This window comes from Pelophylax lessonae (genome assembly GCF_965119305.1).
Source record: "Pelophylax lessonae genome assembly, chromosome: 5".
Classification (NCBI taxonomy): Eukaryota; Metazoa; Chordata; class Amphibia; order Anura; family Ranidae; genus Pelophylax; species Pelophylax lessonae.
Window position 1 is genome coordinate 347,332,089 of NC_138772.1, and position 19,730 is coordinate 347,351,818.

Consider the following 19,730-nt stretch of genomic DNA (forward strand, 5'->3'; position numbering starts at 1 on the left):
ACATGTAGATATCTAGTAAATATATTGCTGCGTCTCATTAGGCAGATTCCCTTCACTTTCTGTCCTGTAGACTCAAAACAAAGTGAGAGGATAGCTTTCCAGTGTGAGGGAAATCCCCTTATAGATAGTGGTCACAAGAACAAAAATCCTGATTTTTTACCTACTCTGGTATTTCATATTCTCTGCATTAATCTCCTGTTTGCCATAGAGCTGCAGTCCACAAACAGCCACTGATGCCTCTTCAGGTCAGTATAGCGCATGCCTTAATTGTTCAGGTCTTAATGGGCATGTTACATGTTACACCCATATTTAGGTTGTAACATTCCCCAGGTCTTCTCTCCCCACGATCTACTGGTCATGGGTTCAATGCTCTGCAACAGGCTTATCAGAAAATAAAATATTGCACAAAGCAAGGTCCAAAAGGACATGGATGAGCAAGTTTGGGTTGAAGGAACTTGACTGGCCTGCACAGAGTCCTGCCTTAAACCTTATAGAACACCTTTGAGATGAATTCAAGTGAAGACTGTGAACCAGGCCTTCTCATACAACATCAGTGCCTGACCTCACAAAAGTGCATCTGGAAGAATCATCAAACATTCCTGTAGTCACACTTCTAAACCTTGTGGACCACCTTTCCAGAGGATTTGAAGCTGTTCTAGCTGCAAAGGTTGGGCCAACTCAACATTGAACCCTAGGGACTAAGACTGGAATGCCATTAAAGTTTGTGTGTGTGTGTGTGTGTGTGTGTGTGTGTGTGTATAAAGGCAGGTGTCCCAATATTTTTGACAATATATTGTATGTGTATATATATGTGTGTGTGTGTGTGTGTGCGCGTTTGTATATACATTCCAGTTGAAGGAAAAATCTGGCAACCGAACTAAAAGGGGGGGAAGTAGACAGGGTAACTGCATGTTACTTGTGATTACTCTTTATCCTGTATACTTCCCCCCCCCCCCCCCCCTTTAGTTATGTTGCCAGATTGTTCCTTCAACTGGATTATCGTTTTGCTTAAAAAAAAAAAAAGTTATAGGTTACATATTTAGCATATTTAGCAATCTCTGCTGCATCTTAATGCATCCAAATCTTCATGCTCCAAAATCCAGTAAAACACAGCAGTAAATTGTGTCTGAAAGTGTTGAAGCCTGGTCAAAAAAGGTTAATATAAAGTTAAATACTTTACAGTAAACCAGTAATGTGTCCTTAACGGCAGGTATATTTTCCGATATTTGAGTTATGGTCCCTTTAAGAGGGACATTTTGAAGACTTTGTTGAGTACTCGTGTTCTCACCTACATGCAGCGTGGGCCTTTCCGGAGTCGTCCGGTTGGAAAGAGAGGACCGATTTGTCAGTACTCTCTAAATAGGTAAGTTCTTCTAAGGGACCCGGAACATTGGAGGTTTGAAGTGTTTTCGAAGGGAAGAACCTCCAAACCCTGACAAGGATGCTGGTCCTGGAGGGGTAAACTTCTTTAAAGGAAGTCTTGAAAGGCAGCAGTAAGGGATCAGCATCTATGTCAGTGAGGTTGAGTGAAGTGGTCCACAGGTTGTGAGAAACTTGTTGCTGAGCCTTCACGGCTGTCCAGCACCCTGATTCGAGGAGGAACCCTAATCCCAGTGGGGGACCAAGAGATTGGCGGTAAACCCTTTTATTCCCGGAACTACAAACTACACTATTTTTGGCTGAAGAAAGCTCTTTGTTTTTACTTGCTTTGAAGATATAAATAAAGGGGCTTTTACCATTTACCAAACTCGGCTGACTGATGTTCCTGGGCCACTTCAGAATGCAACACAACTAGCAAATGGTGTGATATTGCCCCCCACCCCCACTTTATATTTCTTAAAAAAAAAAAAAAACTTGTCCAAAAGTCCTTTTTTCTATGTGGTAATGGAAAGCTGGAGCTGTTGCTTTTGTCTTGTTTTTGATGGTACAATCTCCATGGAAGTTACATTAATTATTCACCAAATTAGTGAGCCACTGACCTAATTACTAGTAGTTATTCATATTTATCTGGATGTGCTTTGTTATGTAAAAGATGTCCTGACCTGTAGAATCCACCCTCCTTTTTTTGGCACATTTGTTTGTAGAGAGGTTGTTTTGCAATCCCAATGTACAGGTCTTTGCATTCTTCACAGCACTGCATATACCTTCTTCACTTCTGTTGGGTGATTTGGTTGTATAAGCTCTGTCTCAGTGTGTTGCTGGCTTTAAGGGCTCTTTCACACGGAGCGGACCGCATTGCTATCCGCTCCGGTGCTTTTTTTTTTCTTTTTTTTTCACGGGGCGGATGACACTTGTGTCATCCGCTCTGTATGTCCGCATATCATCCCTATCCGTCATGTCCGCATATCATCCCATCCGTTGGTGGATGATATACGGACATAATGTATGTCTATGGGCATTGCGGATGTTAGCGGATGACACCGCTGACATCCGATTTTGCTTCCTTTCCGTTCTTTCAACGGAACAAAAATAGGGTTCTGTTCCATTCCAAAAAACGGAACAGAACTGAAACGAAGAAAATTGACATACATTATGTCCATAAAGCATCCGCAAGAAAAATAGGATGATTTGCGGACATACTGAGCGCCCGTGTGAAAGGGCCCTAAACTCACAGGAAATAAATGCTTGTTAAAACTTAACACCAAGGAAGGGTTTTTTGTACAGTCAACTTGTGCTTGAAACATTACATGGTGATTCAATTTGGGTGACTCTGTTACCTGTGTGGCTATAAATGCTGGGGTACGTTACTGACATTAGAACTAAAGAAATTACTTGGATAAGCTGTGAATTGTCTTCACCATTACAGAACAATCCTAATTGGATGCAACTAACTTCTACTTACTATGCCATGACTTTGATGAGAATCTTTATAGGCACCCTTATCTTTTCTATGTATATCAGGTGTTTTAGGCTTCTCAGTTTAGTGGTCAGTATTCAGTTCCATTTGCTCCGGGGTTTAGCCGCCCTGCAAATCTGCTGATTCTAATAGCTTGGATTGACAGCTATGTGTGGATAGCTGCAGCCACTGATCCCGTACATTGCAACGACAGGCTGTACAGCAATTTCTGCTGACAACTTGTCAATCCCAGCCACAGGAATCAGTAGATTCTTGCCGCTGGGGTTCGCCTGTGCAAGTGGAACCTTAAGGGAACGATGAGGATGCCAGCCTTGAGCATGCACCTGAAAAAATCTGGCAGCACCCATGGTATTTTTTTTTTACATTTTCTTCAATATTTCAGTAAAAGATCAGTCAACTGCTGTTGGCACACTGATTCCAATAGCCACCAGCAGGTGTCCTCCTGCAGCTAACGAACCTTTACATCTGTTACAACCTGAGCTTAGCTGTTGGGAAGTATTATAACTACCAGCTGTGAATTAAGTGTCTCAGCTTTCCGCCACTTCCCTGTGTCCCTGATGGGGACATGTCCTCTCACTTTTAGCCCTGTTGTAAGTGAGGAGAAATCTCACGAAGGGGGAACACAGAAAAAAAAATAAAACTTTTCTGGGTTTTCTTACCCCTTCCCACCTTCTCCAAAAATAACCGTCTTGGCTGGAGTTCTGTTTTTAAATATGTTGCATACCCCTTGCCACCGGACTATGGCACATTTGCAGTCCACTGATTGGCTTCACTTGTTTTCTGGGACAACTCTTTAATCATCACTTTATCTTTTGGCTCAGGGAATCACAGCTGTCACTAAAAAAAATAAGGCATCATTTAAACATGAAGTACCTTTGATTTGTTACATGTCAGAAGGTGACAACAGCACAGCTTTATACCTTTATTACCTCCAAGAGATGTCAAACATCAGTCTGTTAGTTGATCGCTGTTCAGTTAAAGCTCTCCTCACATGACTTCATTTTGTAAGGTTGAGTGATATCTTTTATGCAAATGCTTTGTATTTGAATTCAACGTGGTAGACAGCTACTGAGCTTCTACCCAGCAAACACCCTGGATGCATGCATCATTAAAGATGCTTTTATAAATGCCACCTGCTCACCTATCAGCTTGGGTACTGTCGGAGCCTTTAGAAGCCAGGTGGATTGCAAGTCTGGTCAGAGGTCAGTGCTTCATTCTGAACAGGGAAAGGAAGATAAAAGCTGACATTGCTTTCCCTGCATATTTCATTTGCATAATGAATTCTGTTGAAGCCCTTTAATGAAATAAAACAACAATATCATGGGATTGTTCGAATGCAAGAAAGGTCCCTTTCCTTTAATACCATAGGCAAAAAACTAGTAATTTTCCTGGGAAGTCAGATCCCTTTGCTGCAACACCTTGCTAGAGATCATGCAATATAGATTTTTTTTAAGCTAGCTTTTAAAGTTTGCCTGGCTGGTGAGCAAAGTGTTTACACATTTTTGGCACCTTCCTTAGATTTAATGGCTCTGTGTCACATTGATTATGCTATCTGAAATTGTCTGAGTGGCTGTTTTTTTAACTGCATAAAAAGTAACATTACACACTTTTTTTTTTATATCTTCTTAGATTTTATGAAAATACAAATTAAAATTTGCAAGTTGCCTGATTGTTAAGAATTGTTTTTATGTGAGGAAGCCTTTAGGGTGTTTTATGATGTTAAAATATCCCATTGTCAATTTTTATATTATTCATGTGTAGGTTGTCTTGCATTAGATATGACTGGTACAGTTATTTCAGCTGACCATGGTAGACCCTCATTAGTATTCTTACATTCCCATACACATGGGATACTTAAACCGAGACTGAAGGAGGAGCAAAGTGGCATGTTCTGTTCTTCCTTAATAGTACACAGTGGGAGCTGTTGTTCACCTAACATTGTGTGCTGTCTTGGTAGCATTGAGTAAAGTGTTACTTTAGACAGACATAAACACACAAATGTGTCAGAGACCTTGGGGATCCAGAGTCTGAAAGTTTTAACATTCTGTTAACTTTAACTGTTAAAACAGATAGAGACTGCAGCAGCATTTATAGGCATGTTCGGGGGGGGCAGCTGCCACTATATATATATATATATATATATATATATATATATATATATATATATATATATATATGAGGTCAGGAGACATTTATCTTTCTTTCACATTCCATTTCTGTTATCTGCTGTCTGAGCATCTAGTGGATATATTTTGTGGGTTTACGAGTTTCTAAAGGCGGAAGGTTTTTTACATGAATACATTCACTGCATTCAGGTAAAAACCGTCTGTGCACCTCCACCACAAGCCCCTCCTTCTTGATCCAGCGATATGCCCATGAGCAAGGCAGCAGAGGGAGCCATTGGCTACTAATGCTGTCAATCACAGCCTGCTATCAGAGAGCGAGGGGGTGGGGCCAAGCTGCACGGGATCAAGCTTGAGTGCTAACCTAGCAAGTGGCTACAAGGGGGGAGGAGCCAAGAGTGCTGCAAGAGTACCTGAGCAGAACCATTGCACAGAGCAGGTAAGTATATCTGTTCCCTTTACATTCATTTTTTAATGCTGGCCCACACAGCTGCTTCTGTTTTTTTCCCCCACCACTCCCTTTCCTACAAGATTTAGGAAGCAACTTGGAGCCTGCACAGGACTAAGGGACCCTTTCCCTGACCCCCCCCCCCCATGTGACTGTGTTGCTGCTCATCAATTGGCCATTTATACACCTAGCATTGACATGTGGGATAAAGTGTAAGTCACATGCCCTCCCATACCAGAAGTACATCACTGGTGAGCAGAGCAAAAACAAAGGAAGGGCAATTCTAGGCAGCTGTGTTCGCCAACATAGGTCTTCAGAACAACTTTAGGAATAAAGAAAATTAATTTCACCCAGTTTTCACTCTGAATAAAGAATGCAGACCTCAGTTCAAGATAGTGTGTGCAGAAGCTTTTGCCTGTCCAGCATGTTGCCTATGTTTATGCCTGCTCTGAGCCAGCTGAATGTAGTGCTGATGAGCTCCATAGACTTAGACTTAGTGCTAGTCCTGGGATATTGTAAAGTCAGTCCATAGAAATATATGCAGCTTACTAGTATATGGGCAGTACTGTGCTTGGCTGTCTCATAATAAAAAAAAAAAAAAAAAACTGCACTGGTAGGATATGCATAATGCATAATGGGTTGTCCAGTTTTTGTTGTGCCCTATAGTTGCCTTGTGAATAAAGATTAACTAGCATTCCCCTTTATTGCATCATTCATTTACAAACCCCTGGATTGTGACCTGAGATGCTGCTCTTTTCACATGTTTAATCGGAGAGCTATACGTGCATTTTATATTGACATCTTAATGTTTCAGATACTTAGGGGGTATTTTACCTTGTACTATACTTACACATATTGTATACATGTAAACATTTTATTCCTGCGTGTCACAATACTTCTCAGTAGCTGAAGAGTTCACATTGTGAGGAGCAGATTGTGCAATTCCTCTCTTAAACTATTGGCCTGTTATTGATCTGTTATTTTGCAAGATGTATAGTTCTTACCTATTCAATATCTGTGGATTACCTAGATTGATTTGCTTGACCATATTCTGAGCTTCTATTCCTGATTTAGAGAGTTTATATACATAGAATACATTTTGGTTTGGTGTAAGGGATCCTTAAATTATATATATGGTAAGGTTTTATCAAATATATTTAATGTTTCCTTTGCTTTAATATTTGCTAATTTTATATGATTTTTCTGATTAATGATCCAATAGATGAATGTTTCCCTACAATATATTGCACAGCAAAGCTATAAAATTGTTAGATATTTTTGTACAAGTATGTGTACTTTAACAAAAATATAAATTTTATTTATATAAAGTAACTTCTGTGTTCAGAGTTTGAATCTACCCTGTAGCTATGGCTCCTTGGCTCTTTTGAGTGAACAGGCATTGGGTATAATTTCCTGCATACTATGTTGGCTCCACATAAAGCATTATAATATGAAAATCCTTCTTTGCTTTTTCAATTTTCCTAAGAGGCTGCCCTAATCTTCATGTTGTAAATCAAAGCATACATATAGCAAGTGAAGATATCATTTAAAAACCCCATCAATTGCAGACATGTTTGAGATATTTTACAACTACAACTTGGGATATGCATTTAGTTACATTGAAAGATTTCTTTTGATCCCATGTACTTATCTATAGGTTCAGAGGCATGTTATGTGTCAGAAGCAGCTGGAAAATCCTCTTGTGGGGCCTATTGTTGCTGATACCATGATGCTTAAAACCTTGTAGAAATTGAAATTTGTTTGGAACCAGAAGCATTTACAGAGCTCAGATTAGTGCTGATTTGCTACAAGGATATTACTTGACAACTTAAGGACAAATAGCAAAGCATTTGGGATTATAACGATTAAGTCTAAATTGTGTAAACCCTATGAATATCCAGATTAGAAAGACGCTATAACAATATTTCACTTTTGACATTGTGGCAGCACATTGTTTAAGTCAGCACTTCATATTGATGATGTGTTTTGAGGCTTTTTGTTAGATATCTAAATGATATTATTTGTATATGTATCTAATTAAGACACAGAGATAGTTGTGTGCAGTGGCATTATATACCCAACAATGACCTCAACTGGTATGAGATTCAAACATTGCAGAGCACCTGTGCTACAACTTCCAGTTACCAGGCCATTTTACGGCTTCCTCTCTCACTTGCTGCCCTATACAAACTGTGCAGGAAAACATTAGGTGGGGCAGTGTAAGAAGAGAGGGTATAAATGGAAGGTGAGGATGGGGGTAAAGGTTGAAACAAGCAGGGAAGGAAGGGGTTTACTGGGTACTCTAACTAGAGATGGATTCAGCATGGCAGCTGGGAGACAGTGATGTTAAAGAAGGTGTTTCTAGTATAAGAAAATGAGAGTGGGAGACTGAGACACAATGGGAACTGCAGAGTGGTAGGGGAGGATACTGTGATTTCCAGGCTGTACTGGCATTCTCGTAGCAGCTGGAAATCTCAGATCTCCTTTTCTTCAAAGGTTAAGGCAGGTAGTGCAGAAGAGCTCCTTCCTTAGCCTACACACTTGCAAAAGTGCCGAAGAACCAGGAGAGGAGGTTGCAGAGGGATGGGCAGGAAACCAGTGAGAGAGAGTTCTTTTGGTACAGCAAGGCAGGAGAAACGGCTAAGTTTTGGTCACCAGCGCTGGTCCAAAAGAGCAGGACACAGCTTTCCCTTTTAAACAATTACAGATGCACCTGGTATCCTGGAAAGGTACATACCTTAAGGAAAATCTTACTATGACCCTAGGACATTAATGGTATTTGCAGGGTTTTTAAGGAAGATGTACAGCCTCAGTTTGTTTGGCTGTACATCTCCTATGGATCACAGAAGTGCAGTTTGTTTTGCACTCGTGTGACCCGTTTTCTGCAGAGAGCAGTCTAAAATCTGCTCTCTGCTGCCGTCACAGATGTCGATCCAGGTACCATGTCATCACGACCACAGCTCAGCCTAAGCCGGCCGCTCCCCGCCCCTCCACTGCTCAGCGCTCCAATGAGCGAGGAGGGGGCAGAGCAGAGAGCTGCTGACAGACAGGCAGCAGTTCTCTGCTCAGGGAGCTGATAGAACCGAGCGATTGGCTGGGTTTGATCCCCCGACGCTGCAGAGGCGTTGGGGGACAGATGCTGCATCGGACCAATGCTACATCCACCTAGGTAAGTGTAAATGGGAAAAAAAGTAATCCCATACATCTCCTTTAACCACTTCTGGATCGGAAGGTTTTCCCCCCCTTAATGACCAGGTGTTTTTTTTCGATACGGCACTGCGTTACTTTAACTGATGACTGTGCAATACTATACTAAAATAAAATTGATGTCCTTTTTTTCCCGCACAAATAGAGCTTTCTTTTGGTGGTATTTGATCACCTCTGCGTTTTTTTTTTTTTTTGTGCTATAAACAAATAAAAAATGACAATTCTGAAAAAAAAAAAATGTTTTACCTTCTGCTTTAAAATATTAATTGAAAAAAAAAATAAAAATACAATTTTTTCATCAATTTAGGCTAGGCCAATATTTATTCTGCCATATATTTTTAGTAAAAAAAAAAAAAAATCCCAATAAGTGTATATTGATTGGTTTGCGTAAAAGTTCTCGCATCTACAAATTAGGGGATAGATTTATGGCATTTCTATTTATTAATTTTTTCTACTGGTAATGGCGATAATCCGCAATTTTTATCAGGAATTTCGACATTGCGGCAGACAGATCGGCCACCTAACTAACACTTTTGAGGGGACCAGTGACATTATTACAGTAATCAGTGCTATAAATATGCACTGATACTGTACTAATTACACTGGCAGGGAAGGGGTTAACACCAGGGGCAATTAAAGGGTTAAGTGTGTCCTTAGGGGATGCTTTCTAACTGTGTGGGGGATGGACTCACTAGATGAACACAGAGACACAGGATCCCTGTGTTCATCTGTGACAAAACGGCAGTCTGCAGTGTTTACACGTGATTGCTTTATGGGGAGCGATTGCGGGCTCCCCCTCTGGCCAATCAGTGCATGCGCACCCCCACTGGCTATTGCACGAAGCGACGTACAGGTATATTGTTTCATGCAATAGAGTTGACCTGCCGCAGTAAAACTCGAGTGGCTGGTTGGCAAGTGGTTAAAGAGACAAAACAAGGGTAGATGTGTACAAAATGCACCCCCCCCTCCCCCCACATAACACGTGCTGTAAGCCCTACCCGCTCCTGCACCAGGGCTCACCAAGTTATTCAATGGCCATATACAAAAGCCTATGCTACCCACTGAAGTTAGATACCTGTAGAGGGTTGAACCTTATCTTGACCTCGGCAGATGTTGAAGACCCATGTATACAGCCTAGATCTAGGATTCAAGGTGGCTACAGAATGGTGAAGGGATTGGTAGAAGAAATTGCACAGGTACTTTCAAACATTAGGTGGTGTCTATAATTTAGCACTGTTACCTGGTAGGGTTCATGCTAAGATTTGCACAGGAGAGCCAACATGTATGCAAATGTGTTAAAAATGCTAAATTCTAGTCGACAGTTGACATTATGGCAGGAGGACATGCATATAAGGGAGTATTTAACATCTGGGCCAATACTGTAATTGTTGTATCAGAGACTGCTTTAGCTTTAACTTTCTTTTTTGTGCAGAATTAATTCAGTTAATTAGTTAGACAACACCAGATGCATTTCACGGTGAGTCGGTGACTCAGAAGGTAAAAATTGAGGAGAAAGAGGGTTTATCCCTTAGATTGTAGTTTCTGGGTTTTCATTTTTTTTATTATACAGGAACTCTTTATTAATTTGAATGGGGCCATACTCTCAACACTGTAGATGCTGGGAACCTGGCAGGACAGGGATGGAGGGTTGTATATTTTTAGCATAGGTTAGGGTCTATACTAGATGGGATGTGTATAGTTTCTAGCCTCTATAAAATGTTATTGTAAAAGATATTACTTCAAAAAAGACTTCATATTGTAGTAGTTTCTGGGTGTAGACAAGTCCTCCTCATTTCTAAGGCAGGGCAATACCTACTGAAAAGTAAAAAAAAAAGTGCGCAAATCAATAAGTAGAAGCAGCACTAGAAAAATATGTAAATGACGTGAAAGTGGATAGTAATGCGCTTCAATAGTAAACCAACAATATTAATGTGTAAAACAATCAAATCTTGTAGGTGCAGAAATAGTGCACAAAATTGGAGGACTTCAGAATCATGTGTAAACAAAATACAGTTTATCAATTAAAGTCAATAATCAAACTTGTGCAAATAATATGTTCAGTGGTGAGTCACATTTAAATGGTGACTGTGTTCAAATTCCAATGTAGTGAATGGCCTCTTACCATGGGTTAGACAAAACAGAGCCTCCAAATAAACTTGACAATGTGATAATAAAATAACGTCCAGTGATAAAGATGGACTCTTACCAGAGATGAGGGAGGTAAAAACTTCAAGCAAAGTAGGTAGATGATCCCGTGTTAGCAGGACTGAAGAGGTGGAGCACTCTCCTTGAGGATCCTCCAGATCACATCCACCCACAGCATCCAGAAAAAAACTTGGTGCGGCTCAAGATGAAATGGCCCAAAGATGCATTCCCAAAAGAAAGAAAAGGACTAATAGTGCATTATCCTTTAAAACCAAATTTAATAAAGGCAAATACACTTACAGCAATCCAAGTTAAAAAGATGCAACAAGCTGAAGAACGTCACGGCCGTCTGCAGAACGGTATCATGACAAAATGACAGCGCGACCAGCTCCTTTCGATGCGTTTCCACACAACAGGTCGTCTACTGGGACTGGAGCCTACTACCCATTTGTGTATGTATCCTATAAAATGACTAAGCCTGTAAATGTAAAGAAAATGTTTATGCCATTTTGTTAAAACCTGTCTTGAGAAAAATACAGATGCTGCCAGTCCTGGCACTCTTCTAAAAATGCTGTTTAACTGTTTTTTATGCTGACCCCTTAGCTTTAATACTTTGAGTCACCGACCCACAACAAGTATACAAATCAAATAATTCAGAGTCAATGTTCTCATCTGCATACAGTATTTTCCAGATCAGCGACTTTTTTTTTTTAGACCAATATGACAACCAGGCAACAAGCATTTCCAAAAGGAGTACTCCACATCAGCAGTCTCCATTTTTTCTCACGCAACTTGTTTCTTCTAGGACACGTACTCCAGATTGTATTTTCTGACATACTCCTGTGTTTTTCTGTTCACGAGAATCCAATCTTTTCTGTAGGGCTGCTTACCACCAATGCTCTGGCTTGCATTGGAAAGTGACCCATATGCCGTTTTTGGACATGTTGACATGCATTGATCTATTTAGGCAAAATGTTTCTGCATATGTAGTGTAAATTAAAGTAGCATAATTTTAAAACGACTTAGAGAGCATGATCTACAATGATTAAAAGGACCATAACCCAGAGACTTGGTCTCCTTACACCCTTCTTTAGAATAACATTTTGCTCTGTCCCCTAAAACTTCCTATCTATACCAAAAATGGAAAATCATATACCAAACCTTTCATAAGAAGAGTGCAGTAGCTCAATACATCAAACTGATGATCTCTGCTAGGGACAAATTTGTCAAGCTGAAATGTCTACATAGCCTATAGTACACCTCTCGGTGACTACATCACATTGATTACTCCCTTTTCCTGAACTGTTACAGATGGCAGATAATGGTTTAATTTATCATGCGGTATGATGCTGGTTCATGAATACGGGAAAGAAAATGCAGTAAGAAAATGCGACATTATTGAATATACCTTTTACTCCAGAACTTGGTGTTCCTTCTATACGACACGCTATTTCCAGACATGCTAAACTTGTACACTTTTATGCCTCCTAATACACCTCAAGAGTGGAAACTTCTTATCCCACCATATTACTTTGTCTGCTGTTCAGCTGTCAATTCAGTGCTTCCAATATTTCAGCTAACACATAGTAGAGGTTGCCCGGCTAACTGTGAGAAAATTTGATTTGCATGGACAAGCACTGTAATACGTGTAAGTAAAGTGAGGCTGAAACGACATAGCTTTCTGTTAGAAAGCTCATGTGTTGAAGTAGAAAGCTTAATACAACATAGAGGCGTCAAATACTGTACAGCAATATAAACTACAGCATTCTTTGTTGGAAAGAGTGAAAATAAATTACTGATGTTGCACTACAGTCCTGTTGGAGGTGTGGTAATATGAAATGTGACTATTCTACAGGAATACAAAGAAAGTCTGTTCTGTGAAATATACTAATAAAGGTGTATTGTTCAGCTTTAACCTCTTTTGAGAGTGCGTAGAAAAAATTGTGAAGCAGGTGTCTCTAGAAATATGTTTTCAAGCCAGTTATGTACAAACTCATACTGTGATTTACTAGTCACTTTTTTAACGTTGCTTAGAGAGGAATTTTGGGCAATTCTAATTACAGTACATACAGCATGAACAAAACAGTTATATATGCTTTGCTGACTGATATTTTACATTTTTTCAGGAATGTCAGTGTTTCAAGGAAGGTTTAATCTTTCCCTACTTTACTACCATATCACAGTTTAGAAAAATGTTTTCTTTTGTCCCCATGGACCTGCATTTAATGTCAAGCTGTTTTATTTTACAAGTATGCTCTTTTTTTACAATCATTTATAGGAAGAACATCTAAAGTAGATGTCCTGAATGTATTTACATGGGGTTGCTAGCTGCCAGTGAGTCGGTCCTCCTATCATATACAGTACGAACGTTCCCATTTAGGCAGCAACTATTACTGACACACTGATGAACTGTCTATTTTGCCAGTTGAGGGGTATGAGTTGTAAAATCATTTTACGGAGGCATATGGTGGGGCCTGCATGAAGGCCAAAGTTCCCAGATATGGTTTGGTCATTTTCTTAACTGGCATTTTAGCGAAGGTGAAAGTAGCCCAATGAACAACTCTATAACCTCGGGAAAGGTTCAATTGTTGTAAACTAAACTTTAACCAATGAATCATATACCCTACCCCCTGGTTTAGGCATGATGCATTATTTCCATTCTACTTAAATTTTTTTTATCACAATATTAAAGGTACAAATAACAATGCATGTGCAAAGGCACGGGAATTAAGTTTATACTTAGAGCTATACCGACATGCTGCAACCTTTTTTTTAACCGCTTCCAGTCCGCCCGCCGCAGTTACACTGTGGCAGGGCGGCGCTCCTGCACGAACCGGCGTAAGTATACACCAGTCACACGCCTGGAGCTAGGGGGCGAACGTGCGCCACCGGTGGCACGCTCCCACCCCCACTCGTCAGCGGGGACTCCGATGCATGGGGCAGGCTGCTCTGATTGCCGCCTGACACCCGCTATTGCTCCCCGCTGAGAGAGGACAGGCAGCTGTTGTAAACACAGCTGACTGTTCTTCTCTCACAGAGCTCCTGTGATCCTTCGATATAGGAACACAGACCTCTGTAATCATTTCACAAGCCAAGCCCCCCATACAGTTAGAAACACGCCCCTAGATCACTTACTATGTTAACCCCTTCCCTGCCAGTGTCATTATTACAGTAATAGTGCATATTTTTAGCACTGATTACTGTAGTAATGTCACTGGTTCCCCCAAAAAGGTCAGTCAGGGGTTCGATCTGTCCGCTGCAATGTCGCAGTCCCACTAAAAATCGCAGATCACCGCCATTACTATAAAAAATGAAAAAATAAAACCATAAAAATGACATGAATCTTTCCTGTAGTTAGTAGACGTGACAACTTTTGCTAGTATAGCTTGTATAGCAGAATGTGAAAAATACTGTTTGGTTTTTTTTTTTTTTTTTTTTTTTTTTTTTTAGAATTGCCGCTGTTTTTTTGTTAATAGAACAAAAAAAATCGCACAGGTGATCAAATACCACCAAAAGAATGCTCTATTTGTGGAAAAAAAAGGACATAAATTTTATTTGGGTTCAGCGTTGCATGACCCCGCAATTGTCCATTAAAATAACGCAGTGCCGGACCTCAAAATATGGCCTGGTCATTAAGGGGGCAAATCCTTCCGGTCCAGAAATGGTTAAATCATTAAAGTAGAATTATGTGCAAACCTTTTTTCTTTAATTTTGGATAGGGTAAGGGAGGATTATTAACCCTGTCAGTTTTTTTTTTTTTCCTTTGTCCCAGTGGGGAGATTTCCCTTCACTTCCTGTCCCAAAGCCAAACAGAAAATGAGAGAAAATACCTTTAAATTAACCCCTTCCCATCAATGGAACACAAATATGCGGCCTCGGCTTCAAGGGGTTGTACCGAGGTGGTGATGCCTGCAGCTAGAGGCATCATCTCGGTACTGTTTAGAGCCGACAGTCGGCTTTCTTGTAATAACAACTGATGCGGCTAAGCTTGGTTGTTATTACAAGGAGCTGGAGGGGACGCCCCCCCCCCCCGCTTTCCGCAGTTCGCCCGGGTCTCCCATTCCATCGGGACACCCAAGTGACCAGCTGGCACGTCCATTGACTGGCCGAAGACTTGAACAAAGCCTGATTTGGCTTTGAACCGGTCTCCGATGTAGAAACCCGGAAATGATGTCATGACATCACTTCCGGTTACTGGAGCCTTAAAAGCGCCAGAATTTAAAAAATGACAGTATTTAAAACAGCTGTAGCTGTAGGCATCATCCCAATAACTTAACTTCAACCTAAGAATGTCCATGAGCTTCTTACGGTTGGTAAGTGGTTAAACAGTTTATATATTGTACGTTTGTATGTATCACATTTTTATTTATTCAATTTTTTTTTTTTTTTTTTTTTTTTAAACCGTGTACATGTTCATTTGTCAAGTGCAGATTAAATGCATTGTATCTCATTCACCATTGCCTGTCTGTTGAAATTAAAAAGCCAGGTATGACTGGACTGCCAACAGCTTGTAATTATCTGACTGCTATCTGTCTTCCGTCCCATCTGCTAAGTTAGTTTCAAGTAAAAACATTACTGACTTGACCATGACGTCCCATAACTTTGCAGTCTCATTACTTATTCCCTTGTTTTGTCACTTTCACTTGCTTGTTCCTTGTTTTCATTTGTCAGAAGTGCCAACAGCACTTAGTTTCTAGCATGCTCTTGGAAGTGAGGAGGACATGCTGATCACACAGCCATCCACTCAAATATCCATACAAATCTTTTCACAAGCAACTCTTGTATGATCAGCTGCTAGCCTAGTCATATGCAATATATTTGATTCATTACTTTGTTGTCTTTGCCATATGTACTAATTTATAATCTTAAAACTGCTACGGGAGATATTAGGCTTGGTTTTTCACAAATTCATACAGCACTGTATACTATGCGTGCCAGCGTTCCTGGATACATGAGATTTTTTTGTTTTAAGAGGCATGTTTATCAGTTACTGCTATATATATATATATATATATATATATATATATATATATTATCCTAACCAGGGTAGAATTTCACTCTCCTATCCCTCATCCTCATAACCAACTTCAGAACCATTTTTTTTTTTTAATTATTTTTCTACCTTTTGTGAGGAGCAAAAGTATTTGTTTATTTAGTGTTCCTAAACCCAGGACCCCTCATTCTCTGGTCTACTACAGTATACAGAATATGGACATGGAATTGTTTTAGTAAATATAAACTGCTAAATGCCTTTTCTCATCAGCAGTATTTAGCAGTCTTGTGACTTCTATCAGAGTTTTTATCCTACTCTTGACTGTCCTATGAGGCTGCAGGACCACTGACCCTCTGTCTGGACAGTGCTAATTGGCCCTGTGCTGATCACATACAACTTCCCAAGGGGAAAAAAAAAAAAAAACTCTCTAGCAATACACACCAAACTGAGCATGTGCAGCTGTTTACATCAGCAACAGGCTTCCTAACCCTGGCTGTGGTATTTGGAAAGGATTGTGCAAACTCTTTTTCTGGGGAATGAGGGAAATCCAAGCTCAACAGCAGTTTTAAGAAAGCCGAAAACTCAAGTGTTGAAACTTTTCAAATTCCTGTTTTAAGCAAATGCTTATCATTTTGACCAAAGTACCTTCAACATTACAACTGACTTCTATACACTATTCATTTTAATAGTATTGGTATAGTGATAAAATTTGCCTAAAATGAATGGCAACCTTTAGGTATGTTATTACATATGGTCACAAAAAATGACCAACTGCATGAACCTCTACAAACAGGGAATACAGACATTTAAATCCATTGGTTATTTTTATCCCAACAGTGATAAATGCAGTGCATTTTCCTTTTTTGGAAGTGTTATTATTCGCTGTTCAAGGTGCTATTCACTTCTGATCCATTTCTAAACTTTCCCCTACATTTTAAATCAGTGCACGCTTGCTCTGAATTTATTCATGCTGGTTGTTGAAGATGTAATTTAGACACATCTGTTCAAATATGCATTTCAGATCAACTTTGTGCCGGTTCTAATAATACGGCAGGGTTTTTGACGGGTATTATATCCCTAAAGTACACACCAGATGGCATTTATTAGAGGGTGAATAGAAATGAAGTTAAGGATGCTGAACATTTTGTCTTAAGTCACTCTTCTTTTAGCAGTGAAATAATGATGGGGATATGTAAATGCTTAATTAAAGTGTGCAGAAGTCGTCTGTCTGAATGGGAATTTGTATAGTGAAATCATTCTAGTAACCCAGGCATTGTTTCTATGCATTTCTTTTTTATTTATTTATTTATTTTTATGAAGTTCCTCAAATTATAAAAAAGCTAAAGAGCAACTTGTGGGATCAACAAAGGACCACGATGCATAAATGCTAGAACTCTGCTCTCTATGAGAAGCAGACATATCCATGTTAATCCATTTCTTCTTATTTGAACTGGAAAAAATGAACATATCCTCTTATATAATCCATTAGTCGCAAAAACTGTATAACATTTTATGCAAAGTTGAATAGGTTACTGTTACAAACTTGCTTATCTGTTCAAATTGTACATTACATTACATCTCAATTCCATAGTTCATTTTTGATAGTTTCATGACCAAGCTAGTAACTCCAGACAAAAAAAAACCCATTGCTGAGCTGCTAGTGTTTAGAATGTCTGTTTAGTTTACCTTCAAACGCAACCCCTTTGCAACCATTTTCTGTCTTCCTCCATGTACTTATATGAAAGATGCATAACATTTCTCTGGGTGGGTTTCTTGGTGACAAGTTTTGACCATACCTGTGTAATGTGTGCTGAAAAAGGCCACTTGTTTTTATCTAAAGATTTAGACAGTGGCATGAAAGGGGCGCAATTGGGAGAAATTATTTTTGCACCCTATTATAGGAAGTGCCTGAACAAGGACCTTCATGGCAGGATCACCATTATTTTAACAAAAGCTCCAGATTTAAAAAAAAAGAAAATGAAAATATTTTTTAAATCTGAATCCCATGTTAATGCTTACAAGAGATTTTAGTGATTGAGTTTACATATACTTTAGTTTCAAGGGGCTCAAGATTAAAGTCTCTCAATTTGTGTGAAGTAGGCAGTTTTTCCAATGTAAGCATACCAACTTATGAAAGCTTTCCAATGTTGGTCATCTAACATGAGAAGTCTTAATGTGACACTAAATGGTGTCTTTGTTTTCCAAAAATAATACATGCACATCCACTACTTAACCTCTTTATGACCACACTATAGCCAAATGACGGCTTCAGCGTGGTCGCATATTGCCAAGATGGGGGTCATATGATGTCCTCCTGTGATTGTGCTTCCCGCATGCCCCATTTCGGCATGCATTGGCAGTGATTTGTGATCGCTGTGTCCTTAGGACACAGCTAAACAGGTCGGTGTAAATAGCCAATCACAACGGCTCTTTGCCATGTGACTAGCTGTGTCCAGTTACAGCTTAACACATGTAAATAGGATTTCCCAGTTGTCGGCAATCCTCTCCTCACGCTGTGGCAATCCACACGGGTGACATTTACACTGATGATAAAGGCACTGATCATCAGTGTACTGATGATCAATGCAGCCCCAACAGTGCCCACCAGTACTGCCAATCATTACCCACCAGTGCTGACTCATCAGTGCAGCCTGATCATTGCAAATCAGTGAAAAGAAAATAAGAAAAATTACTTATTTACAAAATGTAATAACAGAAACTAAAGTCCCGCACACACAATATGAAAATCAGAAGTAAAATTCCGTCCGAAGGATCTGCTGATTTTCGGATTGTTCATATAGTGCTTGCGACAGACGATTACAAATTTTCGGATGCCAAAAACCGGATGTGCAGGCTATAAAATTTTTATCATACGTCAACACAACGTCCGATTTCTGTTTAATTAGTACAGTTTTCATCCGAAAAAAAATCGTAAGAGCAAGACTAGGCATGCTCAGAAACAAAAGAACACATACAAAACAATTCAACACATGACATCACTTCTGAAGTTAAATTCTGTCGTACAGGAATTTTTGTATGAAAGTAACCTCTTCACTTTCGATATGAGAGTAGCATGTAACAAAAATCGGACACAAGATCGTTTGATAATCTGATTGTATGTACGAGGCTTAAGAAAATGTATTTATTTTAATTTCTGGTCTTATTTTGTTTCGGAAAAAAAAAAATAGTAATTAAATACTACCAAAAGAAAGTTCTAGCTTAAAAATGATAAAAAAAAAAAAGATAATTATTTTGTTTGGGTGTAGTGTTGCATGATCACGCAATTGTCATTCAAAGTGCAACAGCACTAAAAGCTGAAAATTGACCTGGGCAGGAAGGGGATGCAAGTGCCCAGTAGGCAAGTGGTAATGGCCCTATCATCTGTTTATCATTAAATCATGTCTTTGTAATGTCCTCCATGAGCGTCTGAACCTCTCCATTTCTTCCTCACTTTTGTTTGTTTGAAACAAGCAGTGCATGTTAGTGTTCATATATTCTGCTCTATGGAGGATCGGAGATCATGTGACTGCTTTCAGTCATCATATGATCAGAAGCTGGTCTTGAGGGCTACCAAACTTTGTCTTTGACAGCCTGTTCTTTGTGCAATGGGCAAGGTCTCAGCACATAAACATCAGCCCTCGGTGGTACATATGTATGGTACAGTGCCTTTTCATACCGATTAAGATTTTCTACATTTTGTCATGGTAGAACCAAAACTGTAAATGTATTTTATTGGGATTTTATGTGATAGACCAACACAAAGTGGAACATAATTGTGAAGTGGAAAGAAAATTATAAAATGTTTTAAAAATTGTTTACAAATATCTGAAAAGTGTGGCATGCTTTTGTGTTCAGCTTCCCCTTACTCTGATACCCCTAGCTAAAAACTAATGGAACTAATGGCCTTAAGTAGTCACCTAATTGCTAAATAGAGTCCACTTGTTGTATAATTTAATC

General features: G+C 39.5%; 1 protein-coding gene across 1 annotated transcript in view; it reads left to right on the forward strand.

Moving 5' to 3' along the window:
• CDKAL1 (CDKAL1 threonylcarbamoyladenosine tRNA methylthiotransferase) overlaps positions 1-19,730 on the forward strand; it is a 1,263,425-nt gene that overhangs the window by 825,891 nt on the left and 417,804 nt on the right. The window lies entirely within an intron of this gene.